Source organism: Sorex araneus, chromosome 4 (assembly GCF_027595985.1).
Source record: "Sorex araneus isolate mSorAra2 chromosome 4, mSorAra2.pri, whole genome shotgun sequence".
Lineage (NCBI taxonomy): Eukaryota > Metazoa > Chordata > Mammalia > Eulipotyphla > Soricidae > Sorex > Sorex araneus.
The window spans coordinates 55,999,962-56,027,713 of NC_073305.1; the positions used below are offsets into that span (position 1 = coordinate 55,999,962).

Here is a 27,752-nt window from a genome sequence, read left to right on the forward strand (position 1 = left end):
GCTCACACAGGTCACACATTGAAACCATGGTGCTCACTTTGCTTTGACCCAAGGCTTTATTTGCCTTGGGTATGGTGTTTTCATGCTTATGGCTGCAGTCCTTATACATTTAGTTGTGCTGGTTATATATACTTGACTGTGTTGTGCTGGAGATCATACAGTTTGTTGTGGTGTCAGGAGTCACAAATGGCAGGGCCACTGTGATTGCTTCTGGCATGTAGACTGTACCATAGATTCGACTCAGATTCTCATTTTCATTCCTGCAAGACATATACCACACCACTGTGTTATCCCTATGGTCCATACCCTCACAAGAAGGAAGGAGGACGGGCATATCTGGCAGAGCTCAGGGGTCATTTCTGGCTCTGTGCTTAGGGATGACATGTGGCAGTGTTCAAGATTCAAGGGATTGAACCAAGTTTTGACACAAGCAAAACAAGACCTTACCCTCATATATTTTAAAACTTTTCTCAGTGAAGCTTAATTTCTCTACACTGAGTCCTGGTGAACTATACTTTTTATTGGGTGGGGGCCACATCTGTTGAAGCATGGGGGTTACTCTTGGTTCTGTGTTCAGAAATTACTTTTGGTGTCACTTGGGCACTTTAAGAGATGCTGGGAATCGAATCTAGGGCTGCTGCATGCAAGACAAATGCCCAAGACACAGCATCATCTCTGCAGCTCATAATAAACAAATTTTGAGGAAGATGGTGTTTACCTTCAATAACAATGCTGAAATATGCTGAGAATAGAGAGCTGCAAGCTGCAAAACAAGTAAGATATATGGTATATGTGAGTTTGAGGGGAAATCCTTAAGAATTATCAGTCTTGGCTGAATGTATCAGTCTTGGTTGAACTTAGCCAGTGCTATGAAACAATAGATCATTTTTAAATGATGACCACAGTGACTGTGTAATTGACAAGAAATAAGAATTAGCTAACAGAATACTCTAGAATTAAAGAACAAATGGGAGAATCAGGATGGAATCAGAGCTTTAAATAATAAGGATGCAGCAGCAAAATAAAAAGACCTCATTTATTAAACTTATGAAGAGATAACTTTATCTCATTAGATAGTCCCATTAGGCAAGTTTTGCTAACACCTCAACTTTACAGAGAGGAATTCTATGCTCAGAGAGAAGAAGGTCCCTCAGGAAGTGATAGAGTCAGCTCAGGAAGTCAGGTCATGAGACTCTGGTTCCCAAGTTCTTCATCGTAACATACATCGATTTCATGAAGCTAATTTTTTAAACAGCCCATTTCTTTAGTCTAGTAAAGCACTCAGTTAATATACAAAGTGATGCTATTATGCAGAGATCATGAATCAAGGCACACACCATATCTAATTCAATATATTCTTCAAGGCTAACCTGCCATTTCAAAGTTTTACTTTCCAAATAGCTTCTATTGTAACTCAGTTGAAGTTAAACCTCATCCTGCCCTTGAGCTATGTTCCTGCGTTTATTACAAACTGTGGGGAGGAATGTGAAAATGAAAAGTCTAAATGTGGAGAGGCAGACAAAGAAGCCGACCTAGTCCCTGATCACGCCCACCCCTTCTTGATTACCGTGATCAGGCTCTGAGTCTCCAAAGGGCCTCCAGAGAATGTGAGATTAAGTGTCCCTGTGGCTTTGCTGCTTGAAGAGGGGAAAATAATATGCTATTAAAGCAGAGGCAGGGAACGAGGCGTGCCAAGGTGAATGAAGCAGAGAGGAGTTTCACATCTGCCCCTGAGCACACGGTCCCCAAAGAGTGACATGTTTTTGCCATAATATTCTCTAGTCATGACAAAGTCAAAGATTCCTCAGCAACTGGGATGAGTTTAGATTTCAGTCACAGAGACTCTGTGAGAACAGAGAGAGGAACGAAAAAAAAAAAACCAAAAACTAATATGAAAAAATGAATCACAAACTACCTGTGGGACCAAATTCTTAGGTAAAAAGAAGTACAAGATGGTTTCCAGCTGAAATTTACTGAAATGTGTGGATGGGCTGACTAAAAAGCATGGCTAGAAAAATGCCACACCAGGGAAATAACCACCCTTTTGAAAGAGTTTTCACTCAAACTTTACTTCTGAATCTGTTGCTTCTCTCTCCTTCCCTCCCTCCCTCCCTTCCTCCCTCTCTTAGTCCCTCCCTCCCTTCTTTGCTTTCCTCCCTTCCTCCCTTCCTCCCTTCCTCCCCTCCTCCCTTCCTCCCTTCCTTCCTTCCTTCCTTCCTTCCTTCCTTCCTTCCTTCCTTCCTTCCTTCCTTCCTTCCTTCCTTCCTTCCTTCCTTCCTTCCTTCCTTCCTTCCTTCCTTCCTTCATCTTATGTATATGTTTTAATAACCAGATATTTTGATTAGTGTTCTGTGATCAAACTGCTCAACCAGAAATTCTGAATGGACCACCATATGTGGCCTTGCTCCACACGACTGTATCTTGGGATCCTTATCTATAATGGGAATTTCCAGTTGTAAACAGGATCAATTCTGCTAAATGTCCTTCTTATGCTATTAAGTACCAAGTTCCCAGCACATGGAACTGCAGTTGTATTATTCTTTTAATTTCTATTAGCATTTTTAACTTGCAGACCAACTATAGATCACACTCAGGAACCGGTTCCTGCCAAAGGGGGGAGACATTCAGGCAGACCCTTGTATGAGACAGATCTATTTTCTCTCATGCTCTAGCTTGCTTTTGTTTCTTTGACTGATGGTTCAAAAACTTGAACATGTGTGTCTGGGGCTTAGTGAAACCTATTTCATTGGGTCCCCACACTTGGATACCTAATTCCTGGGTGACATCAATATTGCTGACTCAGGAGAAACCTTCAAAAACCCCTGATTTATTCATCCTTGACCCCTTCTGCCAAATGAGCACAATGATCACTCACAGTTTTACCTACCATAGTGCATGACTGAAGACCCTCACTGATTGCCTCTTTAGCAGCCTAGACTCCGGTTACCCTTCATGCCCCATTTAGACTATGTCTATTATCTGCTAATGACCTAAGAACTGATTGTGAACTTATACTACTTTAAAAGGAACTTCTCTCTCTCTCTCTCTCTCTCTCTCTCTCTCTCTCTCTCTCTCTCTCTCTCTCTCTCTCTTTTTTCATGTACGAACATTGCTATTATTCGGCTATTGATTAAGCTGATTGAATTGGGCATGAACTCCACATTTTTCCTTTACATTACTTTTTAAATTTTTTTTCTAAATTGGATATCCATGAGATACAAAACTGTTCATAATTGGGTTTCAGTCATACAATGATCCAGCACCCATCCCTCCATCAGTGTCACATTTCTCACCACCAATGTCCTCCATTTTACTACCACCATCCCCCAACACCCCACCCCCCATTCCTAGCCTCCCTCTACAGGAGGCTCTTTCCTTCTTGCTCTCGCTCTCCTTTTTCTTTTGTGCATTATGGTTTGCAATACAGATGCTAAGAGGTCACAGTGTTTGTTCAGGGCATTCAGTATTTTTATCGGGAAGGTAAGGCTGGAGTAGCTTTACAATTGGGTGGGAACTTTGGGGTGTGGATGTGACTGCTAAGACTTCCAGAAGTACAGGGAGGTGGGTGACAGTAGCCCATCCTGATCTCAGGAAAGCCAGGAGATTTCAGTCACAAAACTCACATACCAGAATTTTCAGCAGATTATATCTTCGTGAGGTTCATCCTGAGACGGTGGAGTCAGGCCAGGGATATGGTGGCAACTTTGGATTGTAGAAGCAAGTGGCTGCCAGGGGCTCTGCTTGGGTGGGCCCCAGGCCAAACCACCCCCCTCCGATTTACCCCAGTCAGTTCAGCCATGCACACGTCCAAGCTTAACTGCAGCTTTTGATCTCTTTCAAGATTTATTTATGGGTCTCTGAAATAAGGCCAATAAATGAGTTTGTATAGCTGAGCCACAGGTTGTTTGTAGGCATGGCTCCCATACACCTAAATTTTGTTTGTTTAATTTCTTGGTAAACTTGGTTCCAAGTTGTTAGGGTCTGGCCAAAGCCACAATGGCAATTTTGTGGTATCAGGAAGCCTGAAGGCACCATCAGGCTGCTGATGCACTTGCCCCACAGGTACAGGTTGACCTGGTAGCAGCACCATACCCCTAAAAGAAACTTCTGTGATCAGATTTATCCCATGCTTTTAGTTATTTGTTTTTTTTAATGTGGTTCTTTCACAAGTTTTAGCTATACACTGTCCATCACATATCAGGATGTGATCCGTGCACAGTTAGCTTTGGTGCTCACTGAGCTTTACATTCCTTTAGTTATGGTGCTTGCACATATGTTCTACTCAGAGTTGTGACATACAATTTATGACTGTGTTCCTCACGGTGGGGTTCCTGTGGTTCTCACACAAACACTCATAAGGAGTCTCACTTTTTGGCACTCACATATCTTTTTAGTTATGGTGTTGGCCAGAAGTCACATCCCTTTATGTGATGTCCACCCAACACCTGGCTCTGAAGCATTTGGAAACAACTTGTGGGATCACATGTAGCAGAGCTATTAGTCTCAAAGAAACAAAGTGCTTGAATCATGTTTGACACATATGGGACACTAGGGATTTGTACTTGTGATCACACACAAGGCTGGCATTCTAGCCTACACATATCCCATTTCCCTCCCCCACCCTCATTTTCCATGGTTTAGTAATTCAGGAATAATTGTGTGCTCTCACAACTCCTATATATGGAAATCTTAATGTTGGTGGCCACTTTAAATTTATTGTGTCATGGATAATAGCAAATGATCACTGCATAGATGGTCCTCGGACTCAGAACTCAACTCAGCTTGATGTCCTTAAAAAATATTTGTGACAGATTGATCACAAGATTATAACAGCCCACTCAATCCAGAAAAGGGAAATTATGATAAAAAACAGTTCACAGTCTCACTGTTGTAAAGGATACCATTGCCATGGCCTTCCAATAGAATAGCATTTTAAGAAAAAAAAATCAAAACAAAACAAAAACCCTGTACACAGCACAGATGGGAATAGTTTAGCATAATCTGCTCTTAGGAAATTCATATTGAGCTTTGGTGATCACAACTTACTTTTCTAAGTGCTAACAAAACATCTCATTAATAAGGCACTCTAAAAATTTTCTGCTAGGGTTTATTTTCTGCTAGGGTTTAAATGTTGCTAGTTTCAAGGAGCTTGGCTGTCTGAGTTAGAAGAATAGTTTTTAAAAAGCCCATGACATATTCTATACCCAGGAAGTTTTCACAAATGAAAGTCTAACAAAGCTCATTAGCATATTAAAGCATCTGAGAGTTCTCACAGGAAAGACACTTGGTAAGTTTGTTCTGTTAACAACTGAGAGACCTACTTCATTATAGACTTCTCCTTCTTTTTTTAAATTCATATAGCATTGACTTACTTTTTCTATTACAGGGAATTATTCACACAGAAAAATGTTAATTACTGGCATCAGAAACAAATCTCAGTGGCCAGAATGCCTGCCTCAGGTTCAGGGGCCCATGTTCAAATGCACAGCAATGCATGGCCCCTGGAACACTAATGGGTAGAGTGCTGAGGGCCCCCTGAAGACCCTGACAACTCTTGAGAACTCCAAAATACCAAAGGGGTAGCCATTTTAGCCCCAGCACACTGGGTTGAGCAAGTACCATATGAGTGATCTGATTCTAAAGAATAACAAAAATATGTTGTGAGGCAGATAATGTCCCCCTTAGACATGGTCATATCTTAATCCATGAGTTTATGAATACATTAGGTAACATAACAATGGACATATAATATTGCACTGTAGCACTGTCATCCTGTTGTTCATCGATTTGCTTGAGCGGGCACCAGTAATGTCTCCATTGTGAGACTTGTTGTTACTGTTTTTGGCATATCGAATACACCACGGATAGCTTGCCAGGCTCTGCCGGGCAGGCTAGATACTCTTGGTAGCTTTCTGGGCTCTCTGAGAAGGACAGAGGAATCGAACCCAGGTCGGCCTCATGCAAGGCAAACGCCCTCCCCGCTGTGCTATGGCTTCAAACCATAAATAACATTGCAGAAAATTTAAATTGTCAAACAGCTAACTTTAGCAAGAGTTCAAATGATTCTAGATTATTCAGTGGGGTTCAGTCATAGAGATAATTAAAAGTGGAAGAGGGTGGCATTATACAAACTGTAAAGCTTTTAACTTCAAAAGATATTATCAAGAAAGTGAAAAGGTAAAAACAACAATGAGATACCATCTCAAGACAGAGAGACTAGCCCAGCTGCAAAGGAACAAAAGTAACCTATGTTGGTGAGGATTTGAGGAGAAAGGGACTCTCTTTCACTGCTGTTGGGAATGCCGACTGGTTCAGCCCTTCTGGAAAACACTATGGAGGATTCTCAAAAAATTAGAAATTGAGCTCTCATTTGACCCAGGAATACCACTTCTGGGACTATATCCCGGAGAGTCAAAAAAGTATAGTCAAAATGACATCTGCACTTTTATGTTCATTGCTGCATTTTTCACAATAGCCAAAATCTGGGAAAAAAAAAACCCGAGTGCCCAAGAACAGGTGACTGGTTAAAGAAACTTTGGTACATCTACACTATGAGATATTATGCAACTGTTAGAAAAGATGAAGTCATGAAATTTGCATATAAGTGGATCAACATGGAAAGATCATGTTAAGTGAAATGAGTCAGAAAGAGAGGGACAGGCATAGAAAGATAACACTCATCTGTGGAATAAAAAGCAGCAGAATGGGAGACTAACACCCAGGAGTAGTAGAAATAAGGACCAGGAGGTCTACACCAGGAAGCTTGGAAACCAGTTGGTTTCACATGCTGGAGAAAAAGGCAGCTCTGATAGAGAAGGCAACACCAAGTAAAGGAAGGATGTTGGGAAGACCCATTTGGGTTGAAAGATGTGTGCCAAAAGTAGACTATAGACCAAACATGATGGCCGCTCCATACCTCTATTGCAAACCACAACACCCAAAAGGAGAGATGGAACAAAAGGAAATGCCCCACCCCAGAGGTGGGGCTAGGTGAAGGGGATGGGGTGGTGCTGGTGGGAGGGATGCTTGGACTATTGGTGGTGGAAAATGGGTACTACTGAAGGGATGGGTACTTGATCATTGTATGAAACACAAGCACAAAAGTTTATAAGCCCCTAACTGTACCTCACAGTGATTCACTAAAAAAAAAAAAAAAGAGAGAGAGGGAGAGAGAAAGAGAAGAATAAAAAAAAAGAAAGTCTAAAGGCACCCCATAGAATAGGAGAACATTTTTTCAAATGATACATCTTTGTAAGGAGATTGTATCAAGGGCATATCAACTATTACAACTCAACAGTAAGAAAAGAAAATGTCAAAGTCATATATATTCACATATATATGCACATATGCATGCAAAAATAAAATAAATATTGTTTCCAAAGAAGAAGCATAAAGAATCAATAATTCTCTGGAAGAAGTTTGCAGGTCATTCTTTCACAGGAATCTCACAAGATCCCACCTGCCTTATTCCATCCTGCCTTGTCTCCTGGGAAATGGGAAGGAACAGATGAGAATATTTAGAATCAGCAGAAATAAGATTTATCAGCACAAAACATACAACTAATTAGGAAGATCATATAATTTATTGTTCAAGGCAGAACTTTTGAGAGTAAAAGAAATCTTGATCCTTTACTAGAGGGACCTGCTTCCACAACTACTAGCCTAAGCCTGTATGTCCAAATCAGTTAAAAAGCACACAAAAATTGATTAATTTTGAAGGACAGCTTGCATAATAAAAAGTGCAATTTCACATCTTTTCAACTTGGTGTGTAATCTCACTGCCGCTTTTACCAGTTTGATGATGTGAACAATTCATTTGCTCTTCATAGACTGTTTCCTTGTCTAGAAAAATGGAAACAGTAAAAGCTCTGACTTCTTAGTGTTCACTCAAACTGTGATAACACAATTACAGTGCTAAGTACAGTTCCAAGCATATTTATGTTCTCACAAAATGGCAGCTTATGTTATATTTGAAAATAACATAAAAATGGGTGAATGCATGGTGTGCTAGCACTCCAAATGTATAGAGAACTTTTACTCCATGTAAAGTATTTGAGTAATGCATCAGAGTTCTCCCCCTAGAAAAAAAAGCAGACAAAATTTGGGAAATATTTCTAATAACTAACAAAAAAGCCCACATCACTCTGTGTAACAGATCTGCCTGAGTCATATTATTCAACAGTCCCAGACTAGGATGAACATTTATTGTCATGTTTCTGTAACCTAAATTATATAGTTAGCTATAAGAGAGAAAAACAAACAAACAAAAAATTAAAATCTGGGCTTCTTTTTTGAGAAAGTAAGTGGGCTTATTTGGTAGGTACCAGAAATTCTTCCCTTTTGAAATCAAGGATGTTTCGGAGGTGGTCACCAAACTTTGATAGTAATTTGAGAGTTAGATTTTACCTGAGGAGGTCAGGTGAGACAAGATAATTGGGAGAAAGACCAAATGTTTCTTTCTACATGGCAATAACTCTACCAACATTCTTCCCTCTCATCCATTTAGTAAAGGAAAATGGAAGAAGCCACTTGAAATGTAATTTCTCTTGCTGTTTCTACTTAGATCTAGTATACAAATAGTAGGGAGATTTCTCATTTTGTTGTTTATTGCATTAGGAATAAAAAAGAAGGAGTTAGAGGTGGAGAAGTTCTCACAATGCCTGCTTTCTTAATTGATAGTGAATTCCTAGCCCCATAAAGCAAGAGTTTTTTTTAAAAAAGTGAGTATATTCTAATAAGCAACAATGCCACCTTATAAACACATCTTTAAAATAGGAAAGGTGATAGAACTATGACAATAACTTCCATTTCCTGCTCAGTATGAGCAGCCCATATACCAGTCACCTTTTATTTTCTTCTTTTTGCAATCAGTATTTCCTTTGCATCACAATGACAAATGATAGAAAAGCAAGTGTTCTTCAGGTATTGCCTGATTTGTATTTGTGAGGAATGGGTGAGGAAGCCGATCTATTTTCATCTGTTCTTTTTGGCCTGAATTTCAGTAGAAGAGCCCTCAAGACAAAGAAAAACAATCTCTCCAGCATTTATTCAAAGTCTATTGTCTGCCGCATCTAATGGGTCTCAGTACTTTAGGACAAAGATGAGCCACTACTCATCTATGCAGTGTGGTGCAGTGTGGGAGATGGGGGGAGTTGATGGGCAAAATAGATGCATTGGCACTTGCTCAGTTTGTTCAGTTCCCTGAGCTTCTGTTCGCATGGAGGAGGAATTCAAGAATAGCCTGATAATTGTTTCCACCTTGTGAGTTTAAAGCCCCAAGGAAAAGTCACATACCCAGGCTCTCAGATTTCACTGACACTTGATACAACATCAAATTCTATCATCTTCCTTTCATTTGACTTGAAAAGACCTTAACTTTTAGAAAATTTGAAATGTAAAGCTGTCTGGAAGCTAAAAGCTTCTTTAAACTCTCATTGTGGTTAGGAGCCATACATCATCGGAGCTGTGATGCTTAGATGATGTACTGCACCCATATATCATGAGAGCACCATCCCTCTCATGATATATTATTATAACTCACAATTGGAGCACTGCCAGTGATGTATGGCTTCAAAATACAATTGTTAAGCCACAACTCTACAGGGTTTCCACAAATTCTGAGGGTAATTTTTTTCTTTCTGAATCTGAATTGGTTCTTTATCTTTTCCTTTTCTTGAAGTGAAGTGTCTCAACTGGATTACAACAATCTGGGTGCATGAAAAGCATTGTTTCCTCTGTGCTTTGTATTTCGGGAAAGGCATCATTCAATACAGCCAAAATTCTAAAGGAAACAATTTAAAGACAAAAGGGTCAGAAACCATGAGTGTGCCTGTTGTCTTTGAAAGACCGTTATGCTTTATAAAAATTAATACATAAGAACCCAGGCCTAGAGGATAGCTCCGTGGCTTGAAGCTCCCACCTTGAAAGTATAAGGCTGTTTTTTTCTCTGGTGCCACACATGTGCTTCCTGGTGGGTCTTCTGTTTGCGGTAATTGCAGAGACTGCAAACAATTTCCAACTCCATTACAAGCAGAGGTATGTAAGCATTGACACAATAACTACAAAAAATGGATGCAACCCTTTCCAAGTACTGAAAAAAGACATGCAAACACCATAACCAGAAAGAATGGGCCCTCACAAGCATGTGTGAGAGCACTGTGATGCCTTTGACCTGCAAGCTCTAGCAAAATGTGTGCATCCCTACAACAAAAAAGGAATGCACAACAGAGAAGCGGCCAGGCATTCTGGTGAGCAACGCGGCCCGGAAAATGCTCCGGACCCGAATTGGGGCCAACAACACCGGGAGCCGGAAGGAGGAGGTGCAGCCAGCACACCTTCTCCAGATGGAGCCCTGGCGACACTGAGAAGCAACTAACACGGCTCAGGGATTCGGGACTGGGACACATCCAAGCCACGCGGCCGCCTGAATACATACAATCTTTTAATGGAAAACTAATTATCAAATGCTTCCTTAGTAGGGCTATCTTGTTTGGGGGTATAACTCCCACAACAATAGTGAGTTTTGTGTCTAAATATGGAACGTAATCAAGGTGAAGAGAAAATGAAATGAAATTTATCAGTTATACAGTTGGGGTGGGGGGCGGGGGGTATACTGGGGATTTTGGTGGTGGAATATGGGCACTGGCGAAGGGATGGTGTTTGAATACGGCATAACTGAGACATAAACCTGAGAACTTTGTAACTTTCCACATGGTGATAAAATTTAAAAAATTTAAAAAAAGGGAATGCAGTCTCCCGTGAAGAGCATATAAGCACCACAATTAGGAGTGAGAGCCTGTTGAGGACTAACTGAATCTATAAGTATTACAACCTGAGGTGTGGCTCCTGGTGAGGACAACGAAACTTGTGAGAACCACAGTTAGGTGTCAATGTAACCCCAGTCATTAAAATAACAGTGAAAGGAAGGTGGTAAAGAAAAGGTAATAATATATGGAGATCCTATTCTTTTTGGTTTTCAGGTCACCCAAAGGTGCTCAGGAATTACTCTTGGCTCTGTGAATATTCTTGGCTCTGAGCTCAGGGATCACTTAGGGCTTAGAGCTGTGGAGGTTGAATCCAGGTTGGCTGCATGCAAGGCAAGCATACACTGTACTTATCTCTCCAGTCCCAGATAAACACCATTTAATGCTGCCTAGAGGCACTGTTTGTGCATTGCAATCAGTGATCTGTAAGCCTAGCATGACTTGCATTTCTGAGAGTGCTATTGTCCACCAACATCTGTGGATGAAAGAAGCAAGCTGCTCTTCTCAGCAACTAGAGCAACAGTACCAAGGGCCATCCAAGAGACTGCTGTAGTTCCAGAAGACTTAAAATATGTCTCACCCTGAGGCAAAACTTTCCAACCTGCCTTTTCTTGTCCTCATGTCTAAGCAGGTCCATTTTCTATTCTGTTTGGATTTGAAACGGTTGACCTTTCCTATCATTGATTGAATGATTTGGTGGAGTAGCTGATTGTTTTTTGCTTAAAGTTGGAATATTTTAGAGTTTATTTGAGGATCAGGTGGTAGCTTCTGATCAATATTTAGTCCAGTGGAAAAGAGGTGTCTTGGTTCAACCCAAACACCCTAAACTTTCTAACTGACTCTGGCAGCTGAGGGTGTGTTTTCTCATGGATCAAAGCATCCCCAATTGATGTTGATTTCTTCAGAGTAGTTATTGAAAAATGTTTTCATTCTAAGGTCTACTTTTATCTTTGGGTACCAATCATGGTCCATGGACTTCTTTCAGAGTTCGACTAACCTATGGAATTATGTCAGCCTTCAGCAGATACTGTAAACTCAGGGAGCTCTTATTAGAATGATATTAGCTTTCATCCTGACCCTATGGGGATGAATTTACCAGCTTGAGATTTTGCTGGTATGCATACTCAGATTTGTACTCAGACCAATTCTTCTGGGCAAAATGACTATTCCTTTTGAATTGTGCAGTTTTCTGACAGCACAGTGGTCTTTAATTTACTTCAGGAGTTGTATTTCATAAATGGGAATTGATCAAGTGAGTGTCCCCAGAGACTGACACTCACTGGAGCATCTTGGAGTCTGGGAGGAATGCTGGGATGCCAGCCTGCAGCCTTAACTCAGTTCCCACTTAGAGAAGTCATAGTTGTCCACTGGCTTTCCTGTAGCTTCTCAGCAGCTTCTCCACCCCTGCCAATTATCAGGTGAGTGCCCCAATGGAGTGGGAGCTCAGTGGAGAAAGTGTGAAGCCTGTGAGGTACACCTGGACCTCAGCCTAAATGGCCAGTTAAAAAGGGAATGCACTGGAGCCCCAACTTCACCCTCCACTGCCTTAATACTGTATACCAAATACCAAGACTTCTTCTCCATAAACTTCATACGGAAGACACCAATATTCCCATGGAAGTAATCCTAGGGTTCTTCTCACTGGCTCAACGGGTTGAATCACTAAGAGTGCTTTTAGGGGATTGAATTGTGAAAATTCACTCCAGAGACCAGCAAACACACTTGGAAGTGCATAAAAGAACATAAAGTTCAAGAAGTGAAGATAATAACCCAGAAGGCTTACCAGCACCAACCAGCTATATAACTTCTCAGACAAAATATTTAGGGCCAACATGATGTGAATATTTAATGAACTCAAAGAAACAATGGCACAGGTACAAGAAAATGTGAGAGAAGAAAAGAGGAATCTATAACTAGAAGTAACAGAAACAGTATGATAGTTGAAAAAAAAAAACTCAATTGAAGGTCTCAGTGATAACAGCTGAGAAAAATGTTAGTGAGCTCCAAGAGAAGATGCAAGAAACCTGAAGAAATCATCAGAAGGTATTACAAAGACTGAAAAGAAATTAACAGCACATCAGAGAACTAGGAGCTGAATCTAAGAGAAATGATATAAGAATTACTGGAGTCTGTGAGGATATGAAGGTAAATTCAAGAAAGAATTAGTAGCCTATCCAATAAATCAAAGAAAATTTCTGTCCAGATTTGAAGGGTATGTGTACCCAGATTTAAGAATATCCAATAGTCCCAGGCAAGAAGGATTCAAATAGGAAAAAAAATTGTCAAGACACACTATAATCAAAAATAAGAAACAGAGGGCTAGAGTGATAGCACAGTGGATAGGGCATTTGTCTTGCACACGGCCAATCCAGGTTTGATTCCTAGTATCCCATATGGTCCCCCAAGCACCACCAGGAGTAATTCCTGAGTGTATGAGCCAGGAATAACCTCTGTGCATCGCTGAGTGTGACCCAAAAAAGCCCCCCCAAAATAATAATAATAATAATAACAACAACAACAGAGACAGACACAGGATATTGCAAGCAGAAATATTGAAGAAGGAAATACAAAGGAAATCCCAAATGAGTCTCTATGTGTCAAATAAGAATGGGAGGCTATAGTTAAAAAAGATGAATCCCTCACTAAGAACACTTTTTATTTAATATAGGAATACTGCCATTTATTCAGCCATTGATTAAGCTGCTTGAGTTGAGCATGAACTCCACATTTTTAAAAAAATTTTAATTGTATATCCCTGAGATAGACCATTTGTAAAGCTGTTCGTAATTGGGTTTCAATCATACAATGATCCAGAACCCATCTCTCTACCAGTGAACATTTCCCACCACCAATGTCCCCCATTTCACTACCACCATCCCCCAACACCCCGCCCCCCCACCCATAGCCTCCCTCTATGGAAGGCACTTTCCTTCTTGCTCTCTCCCTCCTTTTCCTTTTGTGCATTATGGTTTGCAATACAGGTGCTAAGAGGTCACAGTGTTTGTTCAGGGCATTCAGTATTTTTACCAATCGGGAAGGTAAGACTGGAGTAGTACAATTGGTGGTAACTTCGGTGTATGGATATGACTGTCAAGGCTTCCAGAAGTACAGGGAAGTGGGGGGCGGTAGCCCATCCTGTCCCCAAGAAAGCCTGGAGATTTCAGTCACAAAACTCGCATACCAGAATTTTCAGCAGATTATATCTTGGTGAAGTCTGTCCTGAGACAACAGAGTCAGGCCAGGGGTGTGGCAGTGATTTTGGATTGTGGAAGCAAGCAGCTGCAGGGAGCTCTGATTGGGTGGGCCCCAGGCCAACCTGCTCCCCTCCCCTCTAATTTATACCAGTCCATTCAGCCATGCATGGGTCTGAGCTTAACTGCAGCTTTTGATCTCTTTTGAGATTTATTTGTGGGTCTCTGAAGGAAGGCTGGTAGTAGAACTTACATCGTGGCACTAAAATTGGCTTGTGCCTGCCAGTGCTTCCATGAATAGAGAAGTAGAAGAAGGTAGCCCATCCCAATTCTGAGAAAGCCTGGAGATTTCAATTACTAAACCTGCATACCAGAAGTTTCAGCAGATTATACCTTGGTAAGGTCTATCCTGAGACAGTGGAGTCAGGCCGGGGGTATGGTGGCGATTTTGGATTGTGGAAGCAAGCAGCTGCCAGGGGCTCTGCTTGGGCGGGCACAGGCCAACCCGCCCCCCTCCAATTTACCCCAGTCTGTTCAGCCATGCATGGGTCCTAGCTCAACTGCAGCTTTTGATATCTTTCGAGATTTATTTATAGGTCTCTGAAATAAGGCCAATAAATTAGTTTGTATGGCTGAGCCAGAGGTGGTTTGTGGGCGTGGCTCCCATGTACCTAAATTTTGTTTGTTTAATTTCTTGGTAAACTTGGTTCCAAGTTGCTGTGGTCCAGCTCAAGGTTCAGCAGCAATTTTGGTATATCAGGAAGCCTGAAGGCACCATCAGGCTGCTGATGCACTCACTCCACAGGTACAGATCAAGAACACTTTATCCAGCTATATTATCACTCAATTGAAGAAATGATACAAAATTTCATGGACAAGCAACAGCTTAGGACCTTCATAACCTTAAAATCAACTTTATAAGAAGCATTCAGAAAGTTTCTTTAGAAGACAAGATAAACCTTTAAAAAGGGAACTAGTTGTTTAAGGAATTCCTGGATCTAACAATGAGATAAAATGAAAGTTCAAGTAATAAAATGCTTTAAGGCAGGATGTTCCTCTTTCTGGAGGTTTAATATATCAAAATCTCAGTCCTTTCACATGCAAATTTATAACTACATGAACAAAACTGGTAGAATTAACTGAAAGTAATTGAGAACTCCTGTATCAATTATGGGAAGACCTGAACTCCCAAACTTGATTTTCTTAAAAAGGATTTGGACAGTTATGACTCTGAAACTGCTCAAACTGAATTGCAAATCAATTTTTATGGGTGTTACTTGGCTTCCAAACAATATCAGTAGTCTAAAATTGTTTAAAGTAAGATGGTGAGATTAGTTAAGATAAATACTTTTTAAAAAGAGAGGAAGAGAGAAAACACACTTGCATTTTCTCTTCACCCTCCCAACTTTCTCAGTCAGGATACAGCTGCTGCCACCATGTGCTCAGGTTCATCTTTCTTTCCTTCACCTTCCTTGTTTCCACACATACAGAGCCCATATACTCAGGCCCCATCTCCTTGCGCATTTCTTCATCCCTCCTCTCTCCCTTTCAGGAACCTCTGCTTATTTCAGTTGAATCATTTCTGGAAACTGAGGCTGCTTCTGAGCTTTCCTCCTCTGAAATGACTAAAACCTGCTTTTTCTTTGAACCAGGAATTTCAAGTAAATTACAGTTGTAAATGACTTACTTTGCTGGTATGATGCCCTGGATTCAATCCCCAGCACCCTCTCACACCCCACAAACATCTAAAACTTCTGTCTTTTCTCTGAGAACCCAAATAAAGCTCAAATCTTATATATTCCCTGGGTAAAGGCCATATTATGAGTCATAGCTAGTTTCCTAAAGTAATTGAGGACTATAATAGTTTGCTTTTAAATTTTAACAGTGATGTAACCCATCAGCCTGTTTTTTTCTGACCTCTATATGTTCATTCACATGCTTATTGGTGTGGTTAAGCCAAATATTGGATGAAAATATATACTGGAAAATCCGGAAAAGGATACAGATGAGCAAATCCCCAACTTCTGCTGAGAGCCTAAGAAATTATCACAAGGGTGAAAAATCTCAGGTCAAATCTTTTTCCCACATTATAAATATGAAAAATATGCTTTAAACAGTAGAAGTGTATTTTTTCATAGGACTAAGTATATGTATTATTTTTCACTCCCTCTTGTAGACAGGTTACTGCCTTTTCTGTGGCCAGAGTGTTTTGGAAAGGACTATCTTACCAAAGAAACTTCTTTTGAACTTCCTAGGGATTAAAGAACCCATTTTAGTGGGTAGGTGGCCCGGCAGTTTTGTGCCATTTGGTCTGTTTTGCAATATTAAACTGTACCTCACATCCTCAATCCACTTATGAGTGGTATTATCTATCAATTGGCTGTGGAGATCCTAAAAATACTGTCTAAAAGCCCTGTTGTTGGTCTTTTAAAATCTTAGACCCATCCTTTTGGGAGTCATAAGCAATCACTTTTGAAAGAGTCACAGAGTGTCCCACACACCTAGTCTCTACTGCTTTTCGTCTACAGTGAACTAAAAGAAATATTCCTAAATTATTATTAAGGTCAAATTTGTTTTGTCAAAACATATACAAAACACATATAACCATGCTCGGGTTGACCAATTCTTTCATGACATAACTCCAATAAACTGAAGGCTTTTATAGCCATGCACTCAGCAACCTGGTGATTTTGTCTTATGTGAGAAGACCATCATCAGCAAAACTCCAACCTAGCCAAAAAGATCCTCAAGATGGAGTGATTCTTGTGTAGTCAAACTTCACTAGAGATACTCAGGTTCAAATGAGACTATTTAAAAAAATGGCAGCAAATCCTGACCTGCACTTATCTGGTCACCTGAAATAAAGATTCCCAGGAATTTTAATGAGATAGCATCTGAAAAGATGGTCTTTGCAAAGCAACTGTAACACATCTTTGCACCATTCTCTCATTGTTGCAACTTGCCATCATACCTTTCATGATGTTCTGTATTTCCAAATCTTTTATAAAGGGGGAAACTGTTTTCAATCATTGATTTTTTTTAAATAAAGAAAATTCCCTTTTTTTAACATTAGCCATTTCTACAGCCCAAATAGTTTCAAATCAACAACTGCATGTGGAATGGGATAAAGTAGCTTTTAACAATCATAAAGACCTTGATCCCACCCATTGAGCAAGGAGGGATTTATGAAGGCAATTATCACCTATTGTACGTAGATAAATGCCTCTAAAAGGGTAGAAATCTTATTATATAAAATCAGAAACAAGTGCACTGATTTCAGGTTCTACTAAGTGAACTTATATCTTGGTCTTTTGTTCTGTTTAGCTGGCTACTTTTGATTTTGATTTCTCCTTTAGCCTAGCCATAAGAAGTAGTCTTGAAAGAACTTTATTCCACTTTGTATACTTATTGTTCATCTCTGTACTTATTGGTAGCTATAAATCTTTTAAACTTCTTTGCAGGGGCACTCCCTCTGGTGCTTGCAATAGCACCCAGTAATAATTAGGGGTCCATGTACTGCCAGAGATGGAACCCAGGGCCTTGCATATGCAAGACATATGTTCTACCACTTATCACATCACTATCCCCCAAATACTTTGTTGTTGTTGCCATAAAGCTATACACAACTGTTATTCAGGCATGACTTAGTGCTAGTTCCAGTGTTGGGCTTAAACTCCATGCCTCGTCGCATGTGCTCTCTCACTTGATTTACATCCCAGGCCTGGTAGAAACAATATGTATAATGAGGAGTCTCAAGACCAGCTCTTGGGATAGATCTCCATCACTTGGTACGTTGTCAAAAGATAAACTTTAGCTTAAAAAGTATGAGCTCTCTTTCCTAACCTCTTGCTACTTTAATACAACCTTACTGGCTTCCGATTTATGCATTTTCCACTAAAATGTGGGGTTTAATGCACAGAGGAAAATCCTCCCTGGCACCAAGTACAAGAGGTTAGTGAGTCTAGGAAAAGCAAACTATCAGCAATATTTTTCAGAGAAAGATCTGGATAAAACAGGGAGATGTATAAATTAACATACAGAAACCCAATTTAAATGGTGTTAGAGACAAGAAGAGGGCTTACACATAAGCAATCAGCTCAACCAGAGAACTCAGCATTCCTTGCATCTCTTACAAAGTGATATTACTGCTCCACCCAAGTGGAAAGATCTTCTACTCAACATCATCAGCTCCGAGCACTGTATAATACGAAAAGACTTCTGTCCTGGGGAGTCTTGTCATGAAATTGCTTTTTCTAGAAAAAGACATTCACTGTTTCCAAATAAGTTCATTTTATTGGCAGGATAATGGATTGCTTTTTGCCTGAGGTCAGTATTTTAATTTTGAGTTGACCATGTCAAAGTGTCCTCAAGATCCTGGAGCAGTAGTACTTCCAGTGATATTCATTTCAGCAGCTAGTAGTTGTGTTTTCATGCTGACCCCAAAATACTTAGCAGAAGATGAGGTGATGAAGCCCACCCTAAATTAGTAAAGCAGATTTTAGGTGTGAACAGCTTAGTACTTTGGGTTAAATGGGGAGAAAGGGTGGTAAGAAAGATAGTATAGAAGGTAACTAACATAAGTAACATGCCTGGCATGTAGCCCATCCCCAGTTAGATCACTAGAAGCACATGGTGCCCTGAGTGTGGCTGAGTGCTGCGCTAGAGACCCCAAGCAATAGGATGGCTCGAGAAATCCCCACACTCCAGTGCCTGTGCAGCACCACATCACTGGGCTTATGCATTGAAGCCTGATGCCTTTGGCAGAGAATTGCCAGGATACCCGGGTCCTCTTCCTGAGTGCTGCTTTGGGGGTTTTCCCCACCCCACAATTAAAACAAAAAAGAGTCAAGCTTTGGGGAGGATGATAATAAATAATCCAGGGTGGAATATATTTAGCAAGGATCAGTACAGAAATGCTTTTTCTGGTTTAGAGCAGAAGCCAATGTTGAAAATGTTTTCAGGACTACTGTATTGTTATACGGCAATCTCTGAAGTCTACTATTTAGTATATGACAACACTGGTCTCAGTGTGTTACTCACATATATTATATGGTTTTAGTTGTTATCCACATATTTAATATGATTTTGTAGAATAATCACATTTATGGAATATTTTTGTCTTCATTTTACAGAGAAGTCAAAATGAGAGAAACTATGGCTGAAGAAATTGATTTCAGGCAGGTGACCTTATTAGGTATAGTCATCTCCAAAGGGATAACACTGTTGGCACTAGGTAATTAAACATAGACTCCTCACAAAAATTATAAGGCCACTGTCTCCCACACTATTCACTTTGGGAAAGTAAGACCTTCTACAGGAGATGCCTATGAGAGAACTATATTTTTTAGTAAAAGAAGTTTAACTTCTACAAATATTTTATATTTTTGATTCATAATTGATTTTAACAGCATCAAAATCTTAAAATTATTCATCAAGAAAAAAGTATATAATCATTGCCCTTGATTATATAGGAAAGACAAAGGAAAGATAAAGTCAAGCAAGAGCTATAGAACCATTAAAGCCCTGATGTATGGTCCTCCCTTTTAGGTTAGGTTATACTTATGAGACTAGGACCCCAGGTAAACTATTCCAGGATAAATATTCTTCCTATAGCTATACCGATAGGAAGGAAGTCAGAAGTTTTCCATGAAACTGGTTCTGTTAGTGCTGTGAATCACAGTACACCTCAGTGATAACACTAGTAAAATGATTTTCAAGAGCTACTGAGAATCTTTTGGGAACTATTATCCCTGTATTTTTCATCTACATCATGACTATATTATCTGTCAATATAGTCACTGGGAGGCGACATTTGGCTGTACTCAGAGCTTTCTCCTGGCTCTTTGTTTAGGAATCACTCCAAGCAGTGCTACAGGAACCAAATACAGTGCAGGGGTTCAAACTCACAAGATTAAGGGTTTTACCTGCTGTACTATCTCTCCATCCCTATTTAGTATATATTATTTGGGGATATGGTATTCACACCTGTCTATGCTTAGAGATTACTCCTAGCATGGCTCAGTGGACCATATGGGATGCTGAGGATTGAACCTGGGTCCACTGAGTTCAAGACAAGCATTTCACTTGCTGTACTATCACTCAGACCTATGAAGTATATGGCAGAAAAAAATTAAAGTGGCATCCCTTCCCATTTCCTTCTCTCCCACTTCCTCTTCATTTTAAGAATTAGTTTGAATGTGTATCTTCTATATAGTTGTCAAGCTCATGACTCCATTTACTCTTTGTTTTATTGAACCACTTCTCTCTACAATAATTAATTGAAAGTACAGGTCTACCTTTTCTATTAGTATGAAATTCTAGATTTTTCCTGACTGAACATTTATCTTGACTTCCCTCAGATCCAGGTTCCTAGTTTAGCGAATATTGTGTACAAATAGATGCTGGTGGCAGATGAGGGAATGGGGGTACATTACAAAAGTGTTCTCAATTTGTTAGATTTCTCTTGAAAAAATTAAGAAATTAAGGATGAGATGAAGAAAGGGGTGGAGGAAAGGGGAAGAGAAATCTCAAGTGCACAAATTCTTTTGATAATCTTTTGTCAATCTGTTGGGATCTCCTATACATAATAAGGACCATGCAGAACCATTATGTTAACCTTCACTTACTTTGCCTGCTCCATTGAAAAGTATCTTTTTTACCACAAAATACAATTTGAAGGTTTGATCTTTATAAATTTGTGCGTATGTCCGTATGTCTTAAAACACTCATTAAATATGCTTGAGTCACTGTCATCCCGTTGCTCACTGATTTGTTCAGGCAGGCACCAGTAACATCTCTCAATTGTGAGACTTATTTGTTACTGTGTTTGGCACATCCAATACGCCACGGGTAGTTTGCCAGGCTCTGCCATGCAGGTTCAATACTCTCGGTAGCTTGCCAGGCTCTCTGAGAGGGGTGGAAGAATCGAACACAGGTCGGTCGCATGAAAGGCTGTGCTATCTCTCCAGCCCATAGAGCAAATAGATTGCCCTGAAAACAGATCAGCATAGTACAGGGTGCTGGGAGTGGGGCAATATTTTGCTCAGCCTTAGCAAAGGAAGAGTCATTGTAGTTTTTTTCTCAGGAATGAAAATGTTTTTCCTTTCTTTGACTACCTACAGACTTTCAAAGACTAAGTCCAGAATGTTCTGTAAAAAGAATTTGCTAAAAATAACTTCTAAAATATTATTTCAAAATATTATATACCAGAATATTAGTCCACAGAGTTATTCCCTTTGGGTGTTTTTCTGCTAGGTATGCAATGAGGGATTTGGATGCAAATGAAATAGTGATGACATTTTTCCTTGTCTTACTCCTTTTGTGACAAATGTCTGCAGCTTTACTGTTTGCCATACATATAATTACAGTTTTTAATTTATGTTTCAATAAAATGTATAATAATAAACATTTACTGCTCCATGAATAAACATTCGGATGAAGCTTCTAATGGAGGCTTGCATGTTTCGAAGGAGCTGTGTAGCTTTCCAGAAATCTCGCCCTCTATTTAATGAGCATCATTTCCATAATCTGTGCATTATTGCTAAAGCCTCCCTTTAGGAATGTTTTACAAAGAAAAAAAGTGAAATATTATCAGTCTAAAGGGAAAAAATATAAAGGGGATTAACAACTTGTCCCGTTAAAGGGACAGACCAAGTTTTTGTGTCCCTCTCCTTTTAGATACAGACATTATGGGGAGGGTACTTCCTACTTATCTCACTTATCCAGTGCATGACTACTGTAAGTTTTGCCTTTAATATCTGGCTTAAATAAGAAGGATAGAGAAGTCCAGAAAGGTCAGGCACAAAGGGCAAGTATGCGCTAATTCCCTTTCTAGTATTAACAAAAGAACTGGAAGTAGAACTTTAAATTTAGTGGAGGTCAGCATACCATAAAATGACACTTGTGGATTTTGAAGGATATGCAAGCCTTGAGACTCAGTCAGCCTGAAACAATTGAATCCAGACAAAACCATAAGCAGGGCTTCCAGTTGATGGTGTCACATATTATTTTCAGTGTGACTTATTTTATTAGGAAAAGTACTTAATATAATTTTGTATCATTACCATTTCAAAAGGTTAATCTATTTCAAATCATTTTTGCAAACTGTGTTCCAAAAACCAGGTGCTTTTAAGAATAACTAAAGCATAATGATGCATTTCTTTTCTCTTTGTCCAACCGCTAAGTCAGGGCTGTTTAACTAGAGAGAGAGGGAAAAAAGATGTCAGGAGAAATCAAGGAACAAAGATCCTTTGTGGTGTGATAAGATCCATACTCTCTGCCTCTGCAGAGGGGTGATGAAATGTGTTAAAGTGATGGCTGTCACTTCACAGCATGCCAGTCTGCTTTATTGGTGGATTGGCACAACTTAAACTTTCTCAGGAGGGAGTCATTCTCCATAGTTAGAAGTTGGGTTTCTTTGGTATGAATAAGTATCTCTGGGCCTGCGTGCATAACATTGAGGCTGTGCTGTTATTTACAGTAGGATCTGCAGCTTGCAGCTGAGAGTTCCTAAGTGGAGCTCCCCCTCTCCCACCATTGCCTGATTTGCTATGAATAATTCACTCTTTGCTTTGACTGATACTGTAAAATCTTCAAACTGAACATTATCTTCCCTTAACACGAGCTGAATATAAGATTTCATCATTTCAATATGGCTATTTTCATATATGACTTCAACAAAATACAACATTCAGCATAAATAGAATTTAGTGTGATTCAAATTTTATCATATTTCTCCAGTTTTTTTTCCACATCCTGCTTTTCTCTTGGTACATATGCTTTTTTGTTTTTATAATGCTCCAAAACAAGAAAGAGGCAGAAACACCACCTTTTAGAAGTGGGTATTTTTCCATCTAACCCTAGTGAGTAGGTATTTATTTTAGTCATACTTTTAGAGTCAATACCCACCTTTAGGTAGGGGCAAATCTCAACATGCAGAGCTTTTAAGTGGAGCTGCTGCTTCTTGCAAATGTTCTATACAGATGAGCTATAGAGAGTATTTAATTCATAAATGAGATTCTTTTTCAAAGGAATCATTGTAAAATATATCAGAAAACAACCACCACCTAAATCCCTACAACCCATGAACACTAATTTGATAGCTCAAGACAGGATAAATGACTCAGATTAGGCCAATGAACCCCTGTTTTATAGAAACCTCCTAAATCATAGCTCAGTTTGGGTCTAGAATGATGCTGCTGTGAGCATCCAGAGGGCTGCATATCATCTCTGCCTGGCTCCTACACAGGGAGCCAGGGAGATTTGTGGGACCCTGTCTGGTGGCTTTGAGGCGCAAACGATGAATACTGCTAAGGCAATAATAATAAAAAGGGAAACAGACAATGGGGAAAGCCCCAGAACCATCCCTCACTTTGCTCAAAATATTCTTTATTGTTCAATGAGACAGTGATTCCAAAGGCTGTGCCCAGGGGTTAGATAATATGAGAAATTTATAATGTTTCTCTTTCTGGGTGAGTTCAGTGACTAAGGCCATGCGTGGGATTTATGTTGACTCAATTTTTTTCCAGTTTGAATATAATTTCTCCTTGCTAACTTTAGTTTTTGCTATTCTTCCCGCGGTTCCCAACAAAAGGGAGACAGGACATTGAGTGGAGCCTTCCTTTACAGAGTTACTCGAGTGACAACTCTAATTTCCCAGAAACTTGATAAAATCCCAAGAATTATAGTGGTGAAGGCCTTTCAGGGATGTTTGGTGTGAATGGTACCTCGTGTTGTGAGTCAAAACTGGTCATGCAGGAGGGATGAGATAAAATGTTTATGATTTTTCCTACGCCTTTAAAACGTGCCATTAGTCCCTGGTTGACTGTGTACTATTTCATGTGAAGAAATAAAACTCTTCTTGAATTTGGTGCCATATTATTAACTTGCTTAAAAAAACTGATTAACAAAACACACCTTGGAGAGTCCCACAAATATAAAAATTGGGCAATAGTACAGTAGGTAGGAGAGTTGGAGCAATAGTACAGTGGGTAGGGGTAACTTTGCATGTGATCAACCTGGGTTTGACCCCTGGCATAATATATAGACCCCCCAGTCCTCATCAGGAGTGATCCCTGAGTGCACAGCCAGGAGTAAACCCAGAGCATTGCTGGCTATGGCCCCAAAACAAACAAAAAAGTTGGGAAACAAATTTTGCTCCTGGTAAATTTCATACTTGTTCAGGCAGAGAGCATCATAGATAGTACAGAGTAAATTAGAAATTCTACAGCCAGAGCAAATCGTAAAGTGATCTCCATGGATATGCAACCACCAAATCTAGATTTTTTATAGCAATCTTTATTTCAAGCCAGTGACACAGAAGGTTCAGGTCCTTAATCCTAGGTTATGGGATAAGACAGATAGACTATCTGAACTGAATTTCTGGTTCTGCCACTTACAATGGAGCTTAATGTGATGCTGGGGATCCTAAGACAATTACACACCATCTCAGAGCCTTCACTTCTAAAAGAACTTCCCTCAGGGTACTGCAATGAGGATTAATGGGTTAGCACCACAAAGAGCTTAGACATGTACTTAAAACTTCCTTAGGATGAATATGAATCTGTATTCATAGCAATCACAGCTGTTAAAAGACTTTTAATTTTTAAATAAAAAAAATCTGAAGTACATTTTCCACCTAGAAGATTTGCCAGACTCTTAATCTGAAATATATAATTTCTTCATGTGTCTTTATGGTGGATTCTTTGTCACGAGATTCACCTACATTTGGAACTAAGCTGTATATCCTGGCTTTTTTTTCTGTAAAGAAGCCAATGTTCTCTCTTGAATCTCTCTGTCTTCTTTCCTCTCTCTCTCCTTCTTCCTACCATACTTCTCTAAATAAAAGTATTTTACTTTACTACAAACAAATTTAAGCAAATATTCATTAAGTGAGTCAACTTCCAACTCTCTCTTAGGAAGCACAATCTGTTCTTTAAAAAGTTCTTGGGGCTAGAGCAATAGTACAGTGGATAGGGTGTTTGCTTTGCACTCGACTGACCTGGCTTCAATACCCTGCATTCCATATGGTCCCCTGAGCACCACCAGGAGTGATTCCTGAGTGCAGAGTCAGGAGTAATCCCTGTGCATCGCTGGATGTGACCCAAAAAGCAAAGAAATAAAAAATAAAAAAAGTTATTCTTACTTTGGTACATCTACACAATAGAATACTATGCAGCTGTTAGGAAAGATGACATGATATTTGCTTGCAAGTGGATGGTCATGCTAAGTGAAAAGAGTCAGACCGGGGCAGACATAGAATGACTACACCTACTTGTGGAATATAAATTAACAGAATATGAGACTGACACCCAAGGACAGTAGAGACAAGGGCCAGAAATGTTGCTCCATAGTTGGAAGCCTGCCTCATGAGCTGGGGGAGAAGGCAGCTGAAATAGAAAAGGGATCACTAAGTCAATGATGGTTGGAGGGATCATTTGGGATGGGAGGTATGTGCTGAAAGTAAATAAAGGACCAAATGTGGTAACCTCTCAGTATCTATATTGCAAACCGAAATTCCAAAAAAGAGAGAGAGTATGGGGGAAATTGTCTGCCATAGAGGCAGGGGGAGGGTTGGGATAGCGGTGGGGTGGGGAGATACTGGGGATATTGGTAGTGGAAAATGTGTATTGGTGGAGGATGGGTGTTTGATCATTGTATGACTGAAGCTCAAACATGAAAGCTTTGTAACTGTATCTCAAGGTGATTCAATTTTTTTTTTAAAAAGTTATTCTTGGGGATGGGAAGGCTTGGTAATGGGAAACAGATTATTCTGAGGAAAAGCCATGTAACTTCTGATGAGAGCTAGTTGCTCTTATAAACTATACCTTCCCTTAATTTGTACCTGATCCCATAGTACAATGAAATATCCCAAACTCCTGAAATTGATCTTGAGATCAAAAGCATCCTGAACAAGGATGGGAGATCCTTATGAATGACACACCTCTACCTTCTGGGAGGCTCTAGGCCTGTCCAGCTATTTTCTTTCAAGTTCCCCTCCAAATTTTTGGAGTCCATCACTCCATTGTGTTCTTTGGAATCTCCCACTATGCTTCTATGTTTTGCCTCTAAACATAGATCCCTTTCTATAAACGGCTTTTTTGGTTGATAGACAAGCCTGGAGTGATAGCATAGCGTAGGGCATTTGCCTTGCATGCAGCCAACCTGGGTTCGATTCCTCCGCCCCTCTCAGAGAACCTGGCAAGCTAACGAGAGTATCTCGCCCACATGGCAGACCCTGGCAAGTAAACTGTGCCAAAAACAGTAACAACAAGTCTCACAATGGAGACATTACTGGTGCCCACTTGAGCAAATCCATGCGCAATGGGATGACAATGACTGTGACAGTGACAAGACAAACCTTAGCCTTGGAGTCCACCTTAACAGATATTTGGAATCTAGGTCCCTGCCTTTCTTATAAACTACCTTCTTCCCCATAATCCTGTGCCCAGATTTGACTCTCCAAATGAGAGATGAGTTCAAATTCTTAGTTCCACTCTTCTTTTCAAATCTGGGATGGGTTTTTAGGCTACTGGGAAAATGTTTAAAACAAATGTACATGATCAGAGAAATGCACATTCATATCAGTAAACAAATACTTCACCTAAAACAAAACAGAAACCCAGTGTACCTTCTCCCAAATGGTCCTACAAGGACACTCCTCCCAAGCAGTGCTTTTTAGAACTCTGATTCTTCCCTTTCCATATTAAGCATTTTCACCTTTTTATAGGACTTTTAAGACTGTTCAGGGGAGTCTGCATTAGAATTCTGATAGTTTGACTGGAAATAGAAACAAAATATTTTGAACAAGGACCTGCCCTATTAGTACATTAGTGTGAAGAGAAATAAGTCACCCAGATATATTTATGGCTACATCCTTGAAAGCTGGTTTTGATTTTACTCCTTGCATAGGAAGTAGTTAAACAAGACAGACAGCAGAGCAGAAAACTGGAATCAGAATGAAACTGGGGTTTAGGTCCAACAAAAGAAGGCCAGGGAGTAGCTAGTAACTTCAGATGAGAGAGGTGAAAGATTTAAGTTTGTGATTAAAGAGAGATAGGCAAGGGCTGAAGAGATGGCTTAACCATCTAAGCACATGCTTTTCCTGCAGGAGGCGTAGGTTTGATCCCAGACACCACATGCACCCCTGAGCAGAACCCTGAGCACCTCTGAACTCTCCTCTTACAAAAAAAGGGATATTAGGCAAATTAGATGGGAAAAATATAAGTATCTTCAACCCCAAATAAGTCAGCAGAGAAACTGGGAAAGGTTTCGATCTCAGGAATTAATGAGAAAGAAGAGCACTAACTCCACTTTATCTGAAACACAAGAGGGGACCTTTGAGGAGTTTTTGGTCAGTCACAAGCATTGATGCAAGTAGAAATGGGAGCAACTCCCCTCTCCTGAACTTTCTTAGTAGGAGGCATTCCTGGTCCTTGAATAAAGGCAGCATATGCAATGGAACGTGAGATACTTAGAAACACTCTTTGAAGTTATGAGAACAGCCAACAAGTAGAAGAAAAAATATATTTGGCTCCACCATGGAATCTGATCTCATCTTCCACCCAATACAGGTTCTTTGTTTGCAAGGATCCATCCTGGGGACACATCCCTGTAGGCAACAGCAGTTCCCAAAAGAAGGGGATGGAGAACAATGCAGTCCTGGGATTGGACTGAAGGCTCAAATCATCACTCTGTGAGATCCTAATTCCTTCATCTATAAGATAGACATAACATTTCCTACCTCTCATAGAAATCTTTCCCTTGAAAATTAGGAATGATGCAAATAAATATTTAACAA

The 27,752-nt window shown here is 39.9% G+C and overlaps 1 protein-coding gene across 9 annotated transcripts in view; it reads right to left on the reverse strand.

The window, feature by feature from the left end:
• The window catches only part of FHIT (fragile histidine triad diadenosine triphosphatase), a 1,667,781-nt gene that overhangs the window by 217,455 nt on the left and 1,422,574 nt on the right, over window positions 1-27,752 (reverse strand). The window lies entirely within an intron of this gene.